Source organism: Chrysochloris asiatica, unplaced genomic scaffold (assembly GCF_000296735.1).
Source record: "Chrysochloris asiatica unplaced genomic scaffold, ChrAsi1.0 scaffold00016, whole genome shotgun sequence".
Lineage (NCBI taxonomy): Eukaryota > Metazoa > Chordata > Mammalia > Afrosoricida > Chrysochloridae > Chrysochloris > Chrysochloris asiatica.
Window position 1 is genome coordinate 31,138,476 of NW_006408534.1, and position 11,750 is coordinate 31,150,225.

The following is an 11,750-nucleotide window of genomic DNA, read 5'->3' on the forward strand; positions in this document are numbered from 1 at the left end:
TTTCTTGAAAGATTTCAATTTTTATTCCATCAATTACTGGAGCCTTGTTCTTTGCTAATTCCTTCAGTGCACCTTAGACTTCTTCCTTCAATATCATTGGCCCTTGATCATATGCTACCTCTTAGAATGGTGGAACATCAACCATTTTCTTTTGGTACAGTGACTGTGTATTCGTTCCATCTTCTTTTGATGCTTTCTGCATCATTCAATAATTTGCCCAGAGAATCTTTTAATAATGAAAGTTGAGGCTTTAATTTTTTCTTTAGTTCCCCCAGCTTGAGAAATGCGGAGTGTGTTTTTCCTTTTTGGTTTTCTGATTCCAGATCTTTGAACATTTTGTTGTAATATTTCACTTTGTCTTCTTGAGCTGACTTTTGAAATTTTCTGTTCCGCTCTTGTACCTCCTCATTTCTTCCATTTGCTTTAGCATCTCTATACTGGAGAGCAAGTTTCAGTGTCTCTTCTGACATTCATTTTGATCTTTTCTTTCTTTCTTGTCTTCTTAATGACTTTTTTGCTTTCTTCCTGTATGATGTTCTTGATGTCATCACACAACTCTTCTTGTCTTCAGTCTTTAGTTTTTAATGTATCAAATTTGTTTTTCAGCTGATCTCTAAATTCAGGTGGGATCTATGCAAGGTCATATACTGGCTCTCCTGAACTTGTTTTCATTTTTTCAGCTTCAGTTTGAATTTGCATGTGAGCAATTGATGGTCTATTCCACAGTCTGCCCCTGGCCTTGTTTTCACTGATGATATGGAGCTTTTCCATTGTCTCTTTCCTCCAGGACTCCATAGCAGTGGCTAAAATGAAAATCTTGCTTTTTGAAAATGGCTTATGGTACCAAAACTTGAAAATGTATATTGTAATCTACAAATGCAATTTCTTAATGAGACAGAAATATGGACTATTTCTGTGTTTAGTGGCTCATTAGACTTAGAGCTATAGCATTTAAAGAAAATTTTGAAATATAAATTTATAAAAAGTATAAAATCCTGCTTATGTCTTCATAAATCCCAAATAGAGTAACTTTATTTCACAAAAGAAGAAACTGAAACTTTGAGAAGATAAATAACTTAATTAGTTATCTGGAAAGCTAGCCTGGGGTGAATCATGACAGACATGGATCCCAGGCCAAGAAGCTTAAGGCTGAAGGTCCATAACCCTCTCCAAAAATAATCACTGAACAAAGGAGTGAACAAGATCTGAGCAAATAAAAATCTTATGAGTGCTTATGTTTAAAGGAAGCATGAGGAGAGCATCCTATAGTCACTTTAGAGGAAGAAGGGAAGCTGTAAATTGAGATTCCTGAGGAATAGGGCCTGGATCCCAATACTTAGTTCTGTGTTGATCATTGAGTGCTATAGATGGGGTGAATCTCCTTAATAGATGCTGACCATAAGTAGAAACAGAGTGAGCAGGATAACTCCACATAGCCAGAAGAGGACAGACTTTCTAGGAGGGAGTGTAAACAGATGCAAATGATGGCTTAGCATTCCGGGAGGGTGAGACTTTGAAAGGGGATAACAAATTGATCAGTAGGCTATCCAACTGACAGAGCAGTTTCAGAATCTATTGCTTGAATACAGACTCTGGATTGCAAAGAGTTAAGGAGTGAGAGGTGGTGGGAGCAAGGAAGGCTGAACAGAATGTTGGAATGGCTTAAGTGAATTTGGCATCTCTACTTTGACTGTTGAATATTCTTTTTGAAGTTGGTGATGGAATATAATTGAACAGGGTCAAATAGATATAATTAAGCTGGGTCAAAACATAATAGAAAATTAGATACATCTGTCTTCAGGTTTTCCAGTTGCATAGATCTGATTTTAAATTCTTGCTTGACCTTTGTAGAGAGTTCCACAAATTATGCTCACATTTATAAGTAATCACTTAAGAATTGATTTTTTTACTGGTTTTTCTTTTGTTTGTTTTTAATTTCACTATTATTTTTCTGCTTTTCTTTCTACCTTCTCCCCATGTCTCTATTTTCACTTTGAAGGTTGGGAAGCAGGGGAGAAACTGATTCATATAACCACCTAATCTTTCAGGATAGATGGTTTTAGAGACAGTGAATGGTAAGAAGTATGCTTGAAGTGTTGTTGATGATTTCTTCCCTAGACCCACCCATTAGGATAGTCTAAGTGGGCATCAGGCAATGAAGTAGTTCTGGTGATTCCTGGACTGAAATGACTATTAAAAACATTTGGCAAATTTTTTTTTGACATAATTGTGGGCATCACCCACAATTCTGTAAAAAAAAACAAAAACAAAAAAAAAACAAAAAAAAACCCCACTGAATTAAAAAAAAATTAATTCAGTGGTCTAGTTCCAAGAATCTGCTTTTACCTAAATGATGATCAGCCTGAGCTGGGAAACAAATTTGTATCCACTTGTGTGAGCTTCCTCAAGATTGCAACCTAACTTCTCTCACCCTAGCAGATCTGGGTGATGTCTTACACTTATTTCATATCTTGTCCAATTTTCAAGCATGGAGCTTGGCATGAAGTAAAAGCTTAGGAACATTCATTTTGATTGATGCTCATTAAGTAAATCTATATGCAGAGTATTTTCTGCATTCTTATCATCAGGCTAGATTACAAGGAATGGGGTAGGTCTTCTTGGTAGGGTAGGGAGGTCTGGTTGGGTGGAAGGGGGCATATAATCAGAAGAACAATGAAAGAACATGACCTTGTCTTCAAGCAATAAATAATTGTCTTGGCTACATAAGATGTAAGCATGCTGGAGAGATAAAACACCAATGCAGGTAGGAGTGAAGAGGTCTTCAGTTGTTTGAACATATAGCAGGTAGTGGGCTAGCAAGAAGAAATCCAGTTTCTAGGGTGGGGTAAGAATGCTTCTTGGAATAGCAGGGGTCAGAAATAGATTTCTTCTATGACAAATCCATTTTATGAGCATAATAAGAACACAAAGAACAATAAGGCATAAGTGTTTAAAAATGATAAAGCTTCCAAATCATTGTACTCTCAGAAAGACTGAACATTTTGACAATAGTTTTTCTGTACTATAAGCTCCTCTTTTTTAAAATGAGGGAGACGTGATGCACATTAACCTGTCAGCTGCATTTGTTGACTCAGACCACTTCCTGCTACTACTGCTCTATTTTTATCTGGTACAGTGTCAGGTCTCATCTGCTAGAATTGTTCAGAGGAGACGAGATAATCTTAAAAAAGGAGAGGTGGGAAGAATAAAGGGTATATTTTTATCTATTTTTCTCACTTACAAATGAGAAAAGCAGACCAGCATGGGGAAGCAATTTATTTAGGGTAAGACAGATAGTCACAATGATTCCTTAAAATTTCAACACTTTTTAAAAAGTCCTTTTAGTCTATAATGTCAATATTCTTATAACTCTACCAGGTAGGAGGCAGACAGAGCTAGTGTTAACTTCTCTGCCTTTTACTAAGAGCTAAGATTGATTTGTTTGCCCCAAGGTCTGACATAATAAAGCTGGAGGTAGGACCCAGCTCCCCCAACCCTCACCCTCCACCATTTATAGTACCACAGGGATTATAGTGCAAGTGTGTGAAAGAGACAGCCTGTCAAGTACTTTAAACTTCCCAGCTCTTTTTAGTCTCTGGTCAGACTGCTCTCTAGGAAAGGGTTCTGTCCTCTATTGTAGAATGACTAATGTTTCTGTGAAAATAATTGTCAACCCAGTCACACTTATATTTTTCAATGGACCTTTCCAATCTTACGTTGTTTCTGTAAGCAGTTAATATTCTGGTATAAATCATTATTGTTCTACATACCCAAATGCTAATAACAGATAGTGATTTATGTGTCTTGGTTTATCCTGAAGGGAAGGGAGGTTGGGAGAGTGAGGAATGAAGAGCTATAGATTTAATTTATGGCTTTGACAAATACCTTTTGCTGTACCTTTCTTTAGTGTTTATACGCTGGCCTTTGGGGTACTGTATATCCAGCTGATGAAATGACAAAGCTTCTATCAAAACCAACAATAGCTCAAAATAAATTGTGTTTTTAACTCCTAATATCTGAGGTTAATTTGAATCTCTATCAGACTTTGCATACATTCCTAAATAGGTTGTTATTAGGAAGTATGCGTGTGCCTGGTTTGTTTAAAGATAGAATGAGTCTTTGGTTGATGCACAAAAATAAAGGTATTTGGATTAGACAGTCCTCTAGTATGAGCTCTACTGTAGTTGTGTCCTACATTCAGTTCACCAAAGAAAATCCTGACAAAGCACATTGCCACCTTAACTTTCCATTAGCAGGTGAAATACTATCCACTCTGCTTTATGTAATTATCATCATAGTCCGCAAGGAAATCCTCCAATCTACTCTGGTGACATCAAAATGTTGACAGTTCATATTCACCATCACTTGTACATGAAACTGGAGAAGGAAAACGATATCCCCTGAAAACAAAATTAACCCTGTTAAACTAATGTGATTGATAAATGAATATTTTCTTTTCTATTAAAGATTATAGACGCTTTGAATTTAGTGAGTTTTTGATAATAAATACATGTATGCAAGGTCATGGTATACATGATACATTTTCATACTTTCTGAAATAGGAAGTCCAGGGCAGGGGTTTAAATCATTGCCTGGGTAATGACCTGGATAGACTGGTCTCAGGGCTCATGGAAGTATTGGTTTCGGAAATTGCCTTTGTAAATCATAGGGATTTTGAACAGCTTCATTGTTAGACAGTAGTAGCCCCAGCTTTGTGTGACTGTTCTCCTCAATTTCGATGAAAGGCTTGCTAATGATTCCAAGTTTAGAATATGACTCTTAGAAGACACATCGCAAAATAATTCATTGGCCAAGGCTAAAAATAGAGATTCGTTCCCCATCAATAGAATTAAATATGTGTGTCTTTGACTAAAATCTTTGTGTAAAAATATAGAAAAATGAAACTCATAGCTTAGAGTTCCTGTTTACTGAGCAAATATTTAGGCGACTGACAATAATTTAAATATAGTAATTGCATCCACCAACCCTTTAAAGTATCTGAATAGCTTCTTTGGCATTTGGAAACACAATTAATTTTAGAAACATGGGCACCAATTGAATCTGAATATGAAGAATGGCTTAAGTATGGACAGCAAAGCTTCTCAAATCAACAAGAAGGAAAATCATAAAGATTTAGCAAGTATTAAAACAACAGCATGAAGTAATTGCCAAGAAAATGCACAAACAAAATGAACTCAGTACAGAAAACCTCACTGCAGCTGAAGAAAAGAAATAATAACAGAATACTCTGAAGAATTATACACCAACAAATTTGAAAATCTAGAAGAAATTGACAAATATTTAGAAAAACATGACCTACCTAAACTAATACAAACTTAGCAGCTCTGATTGTTGTTGTTGTTAAGGGCCGTCAAGTTAATTCGGACCCATAGCAACCCCATATAGGGTTTATGAGGAGCGGGTGGTAATACATGCATAAATACACTGTCAAACATAACTGAAAACACACAAACAGTAGATGCCTTCAACCTCCTAAAACTAGATAGTTATGTGCATGAAAAAATTTTGCCAAAAAAGTATAAAAAAACCTACAGACTGGAAAAAAAAATTTTACAATGACATCAGACACAGGACTGTCAGTCTCTAAAATGTATAGGAAATTATAAGGCCTCTAAAATCCCGTTAAAAATGGGCACAGAACATAAACGGACACTTCACTGAGGAAGACTTTCAAGTGGACAACAAACATATTAAGAAATGTTCATGACCATTAGCCATTGTTGTTGTTGTGAAATGCCGTTGAGTCAGTTCCGACTCATAGTAACCTTGTATAGGGTTTTTAAGGAGTGGTTGGTGGGTTAGAACCATCAAACTTTTAGTAAGCTGTTCAGTGCTTATCCTACCTACAGCACCATACCATGAGTCCATTGGAGAGATTCAAATCAAAACAACAATAAGATAGCATATCAACCCAGCAATATTAGCAAAATTAAAATAAAACAAACAGAAAACAACAAACGCTGGCGATGGTGTGGAGAGTCTGGGAACTTCATACATTACTGATGGGACTGTAAATGGTGCAGCCACTGTGGAAAATAGTATGGCACTTCCTCAAAAACTTGGAAATAGAAATACCATATAACCCAGCAATCCCTCTACTTGGAATATATCCACAGGAAATAAGAGCCATGACACATAAAGACATAGGCACACTGATGTTAATCACAACACTATTCACAATATCAAAAAGATGGAGACAGCCTGAATGCCCATCAATGGAAGAGTGAATAAACAAACTTTGGTACATACACACAACAAAATATTATGCAATGTTGAAGAATAGCAGTGAATTTTGTGAAACACCTCAAAACATGGGTGAATCTGGAGGAACATTATTCTGAGTGAAATTAGTCAATCAGAAAGGACAAATATTGAATGAGGCCACTATTGCAAAACTCCAAGGTTTTCATGTTTAAAAAAAAAAACAATTGGTGGTTACCAGGAGTGGGAGGAAAGGGAGAATAATACACTGGATAGAGGGTAGAAACATGTTAACTCTGGTGATGGGGAAGGCAATATTACAAGAAGAGGTAGGTTGGTATATGAATGATGAAGATAGGTGAACATACAGTGAGATATGCAAAGGTTAAAGGGGATAGAGGCAAATACTGTCATACATGTAGCCCTGGAACAGCATTGTTCTGCGGGTAGATACATGGACAGATACACCGTGTGAACAGGTCTGGGAGAAAAAAACAGGAGTATACCCACAAATAATATAAGGGTCTGAAAGAGGATATTTATATATGGGTATTTACCTATGCTGCAAACACACCTATGAATGTGGTGGAGCATACAGGAGAGAAAATGATTAAAATTTCCTAGGTATTATCAAACATCTTAAGACAAGGAGCTGCTGGGCCTTGGGGTTAAGGACCATAGTCTCAGGATACCATGGCCAACTGGCATAGCATGTCCACTAAGACAACGTTATACATTTTACTTTGGTGAGTAGTGACTGCAATCTTAAAAATTCATGAATCACTATCTTAAGGTATTACTATTGGTCTCTCCATGTGCACAAGAAAAAAAGATTAATTAAAATTTGAAAATGCTTAGAATCAGCTTGTCCAGTGGACCAAGTTGCATGTTAGCATCAATCACAATGACTCTGAAAACAGAAGAACTAGATGATGCCCCGCTACCACTACCAAAAGCTTTGAAAGGGATCACATTAGAAAGTCCCAGATGAAGTGGGAGAAAATTTGGGTGAAAACTCAAAACTATTAAAAAAAAAAAAAGAAGAAGAAGAAGACCAGACGTACTTATCAGAAAGAGGCTGGAGGAACCCAACATTATGGCCTGTAACTACCCTTCAGGTTTGGAACAGAATTTACTCTTGTGGCCCAATTTTCAGCCAAGTAGTTGATAGGTATGTAGGAGGGACAGCAACACTAATAAAGTATGATCACTATGGAATGGTCAGTCATTGAAGATCAAAAGGACAGCATTTACCTAAGGGAAACTTAGAGAATGGATGAGAAGAAGGGTGGAATGGAAATTGGAACCACAGGGAGGAAGGGGGCTAACTGTTGTTACATGGAGTGTTTTACAGTCACTAAGATGAAACTGTGTATGATTTGTTGAATGTAAAACTGATGATCTTGTCTGTTACCTTTGCTCAATTCACAATAAAAAGTGTATGAGATTCACGTCTGAAATAAATAATGGATGATTTAAAAACACAAGTGTTAACAAAGGTTTGAATAGCAGATTTTTATGTAGATAAACGCATACATCTGAATGGTAATCATTAGATATGTAGCAATATAAAGATCATTTGGGGTGAAGAGACAAAGGAAAGGATCTAAAAGTAATAGGACCTATGCTTCTGTCACTGTTTCCCAACATTGATCGCTCAGTCAAACATGGTCAGTTTTAAAATTTATTCACTAATTGATCAAATGTTTACTGACTATATTGCAACATACAGGACCTTGAGGACAAGAATGCTGACCGTGTCTTGAAAAATCTCAGAATTCAAGAATAAAAACCATCTCAAAACATATTGTGATATGTACATATAATTCATTTAATTGTTACTCAACAAAATTTTTTGATCATCTGGTATGTGCTAAACTGTGTTAGACGCTGAGAATATAATGTCAAGTGAAACAAATATGACCAGAGCCCACAGACTAGTGGAAAAGATGATCATTACTTCATTCTTACAGTCTGATTACTTAGCTGGGGAATGAAAGTAAGGTGTCCATTCCATATAGAAATCATTGACTTCTATAAAAATTTGAATCAATATGAAATATCACAAAGGGTTACACAGTCATTTTTCCATTTAAAAAGAGACAGATAGACAGATGGACAGAAAAGACTAGAGCCTTTCTCCAATGTGTGTTTAGCCATGGAGACTTGGAAAGTGAAGTCACGGGTGAGATGAATGCTCTGTGAAGCCAGGCTTACATCACTCTAGTCCAGAAGGCAGGGACCATGCTGCTGGCACCACCAACCTAATTATTATCTGGGAAGAGAGGTAACTTCAAATTCAGGGCTGGGGAAAAAGAAATAGGGCATCCAATTAAACTAACAAGTTATGGAATAAAATAAGCCAACACATTTCTAAGCCCAGATGAAAGAAGGAATGATAGTTTAAATTTCTTCCATCCAAACCCACCTCTCTTTTACTAGGCTCAAGCCAAAATATTTCTAATAAGACACGAGGAAATCTGCCAAAAGAAATAGTTTTTGAGAAAGGGAGAGTAGAGACTGAGGTTCTTGTTTCATAGGTCACCTAGTTGCCAAGAGAGAATTACTATATCATGAAAGATACTCACCACAACTTCTAACTCTGTTACCTCAGGAGCTCCATGTTACTAACCCAGGTGGCCCATTGTGGTTAATAAATGGCAGTGTTGTTTTATGGTAGTAAATGTTCTTTCACCTGAGACAGCCTATCCTTAAACCACCACCATTCTTAAATGATCCCTTCGGAAGCTGTTTATATTAAGAGCCACAAAATCTCTATATATTTTGTTCATTTATTCTGTTTATCTTTAAGAAATGAATTTAAAACAAAGGTAAAGAAGAAGACAAACTAATTGCCTTCAAGTCTATTCCCACTCATGAGGACTTCATCTGTGATAGAGTAGAACTGTGTGCCAGTCATTGTTTTATATTTGAATCACTTAGGAAAGACCTCAGTTTTTAAAAAATGGACTTTGCAATCTTTCTTCTTTATGTATAATTAATCATAAAAACTGTTTTTGTTTTATTTTATTTGTTTTTGGTCAGTTATTTGTGTTGTTTTCTCAGGTGTCTTCTTGTAATCCACTTAGTTTTATATCTGTTTTGTCTAAAATATATCTAATGATGACATATTCAGATTCAGTCAAGACACAACCAAGATCAAAGGTTTCCTTTACTAGACTCAAAGTCCCCCCATACTATTTTATAATTGTATTGAAATTGACTTATATGCTTCTCAGAATCTTGGTTACAGACTCTATTTTGCTCTTCCTCTTTTAAATAAGTGTCTCTCTATTAACTTGTCTTTGTTTAACTTGTCATTTTTTTTATGTATTCACCAACAAGACTGGGTTTGCATTAATGAGCATTTCATTTTTATTTGTTTTCTAAGATCTTTGCTTTGTTACTTGTACGTTCTCTTCTCTGATTTTCTTCCTCCTGGGAAATTGGCAGCATCAGTCTAGAATTCTGTTCCTCTGAATTGCTTTCTGTAGTTTCAGGCTCCCTAGCTTACATGGATGGAGGTTTCTGTATAAGACACATATGTCACTTTGAGAACAGTTTTAGAAACAGGAAAAGGGAAACTTACAAGGTGAATTAATCCAGAGAGCAGTATTGTACCTAGGAAAACAGCAATTTTTGTGTGTAACAATGGACCAGTAAAAAGAGATAAAGGAGTAATAAGAATCTTTGCCCCTTGTTTTTTCCCATGGTAGATTCTCTAGTATAACCTGACTAGTCTCTGTCATCTTCCTGGCCCCACGTTTGTTGTTAAGTGCCGTTGAGTCAATTCTGACCCATAGCAATCCTGTATAGGGTTTCCGAGGAGCAGCTGGTGAACTTGAACCACCAACCTTGCAGTTCAAACAGCTTTGCAGTCCAGTGCACTAACCCACAGTGCCACACCAGGTTTCCAGGCTATACTCTCTTCACTGAGTCCTGGTGTAGTGCTGTGGACTAATGCACTGGACTGCAAAGTCACTTTGAACTGCAAGGTCAGTGGTTCAAGCTCACCAGCCGCTCTTTGGAAACCCTATACAGGGTCGCTATGGATTGGAACATACTCGACGGCACTTAACAAAAACAATAACAGTACATGGGTACACTTCCTTTGGCCTTCCATCTACCCAGCTCAAATCCCAATTCTTAGATTATGTTTTTCTCACTCCTCCCAAGCCACAGTCATTTTTTCCTTCTCTAGACCTTGATATGCATGTATGTGTATTAAAAAAGCAAAAGAACAAAGTTGCTGTTGAGTCATTTCTAAAGCACAGTGAAATCATGAGTGTCAGAGTAGAACTGTGTGTGCTCCAGTGGGTTTTGACTGGCTGAGTTTTCTAAAGTAGATTGTTAGAACTTTTTTTCCTAGACACCTCTGGGTAGATTCAAGCCTCTAACTTTTAAGTTGTCAGCTAAATGTATAAAAACCATTTGCATTGCCCAGAAACTCCATATGTATATCCTAGCTAAATTCTGCCCCATTCCTAGGAATTACCGTTTGCAAAGTTTCTAAATGGCCTAAGAAGACTTGGTCTTTATATTTAAACAGAATCACTATATAGTGGTGAATTCCATCCTTAATTTCTTAAGTAACACATTAATTTCTTGGGTTTTAGGCGAAACCTAGTAAGTAAAATGGTCTGAAGAACTCTGTTGGCATCACTTGTCAAGGGTTTAGCCTTGGGGTAACTTAAATCCAGCAGATGGCTACTGAGCAGAAGCAGCCACATCTGGCCAAGCACACAGGTGAATAACCTTTCTGAAGGAGGCTCATTTCTGAAGACACAGTCAACATGGTCTATGCCTCACTAAGATCTCACCTGTATTGTAAAAGATGCCTGTTTTACCTTAAGAGAAGCACTTACATCTGGTTATATTCTAAGCGGTACACCCCCGCAAAGATTAGTTAAAGCTAGAGTTTGATTTGGAGAGTGCATCAATGAAGTTTGCTGAGAGAATTCAGATTTGGATATTTGAAAATGAAATTTTGAAAACTGGCAGCTGTCTCCTTTGTCTATGTGAGTTCCTTTGTTTGAGATCATATGGCTAATTCCATACTAACCCAGGCAAAGTAGCTATTATGTAGAAATTATGAAATAAATGAAACTCAATCTTTCTACCACTCACCCTCCACCCACTAGCCTTTATAGATTACTGCTAGAGACCAGAACTACAGGAATGGAATCAAATGATATCAGTAATTCTCACTGGTTATCTGAGTGACGTTTCTTCTTGGTTGTCCCATGGCTGTTAGAATATTTTCTTAATTGATATACACTTGAATGTGTTACTTATTTTTTTGTGGGTAACATTCACAGTCAAGACCAAAGATAAGCAGAGCTATTCCTGAATCCTTTTTTTTGTTGTTGTTAGAACTCTGGAGTAAAAATTCATGTTCAGTAAGAAGTCTCAGTGCCTTCGCTTACCAGTATGTTCTGGAAAAACTGTTCTTTCTCATGGATTTGATGGTACCATTATCCAGTTTTGAAACTTATTTTATAATTCTGGAAAAACTGTTCTTTCTCATG

General features: G+C 36.7%; 1 protein-coding gene across 1 annotated transcript in view; it reads left to right on the top strand.

The window, feature by feature from the left end:
- LOC102819946 (protein FAM49A-like) overlaps positions 1 to 11,750 on the top strand; it is a 107,549-nt gene that overhangs the window by 75,868 nt on the left and 19,931 nt on the right. The window lies entirely within an intron of this gene.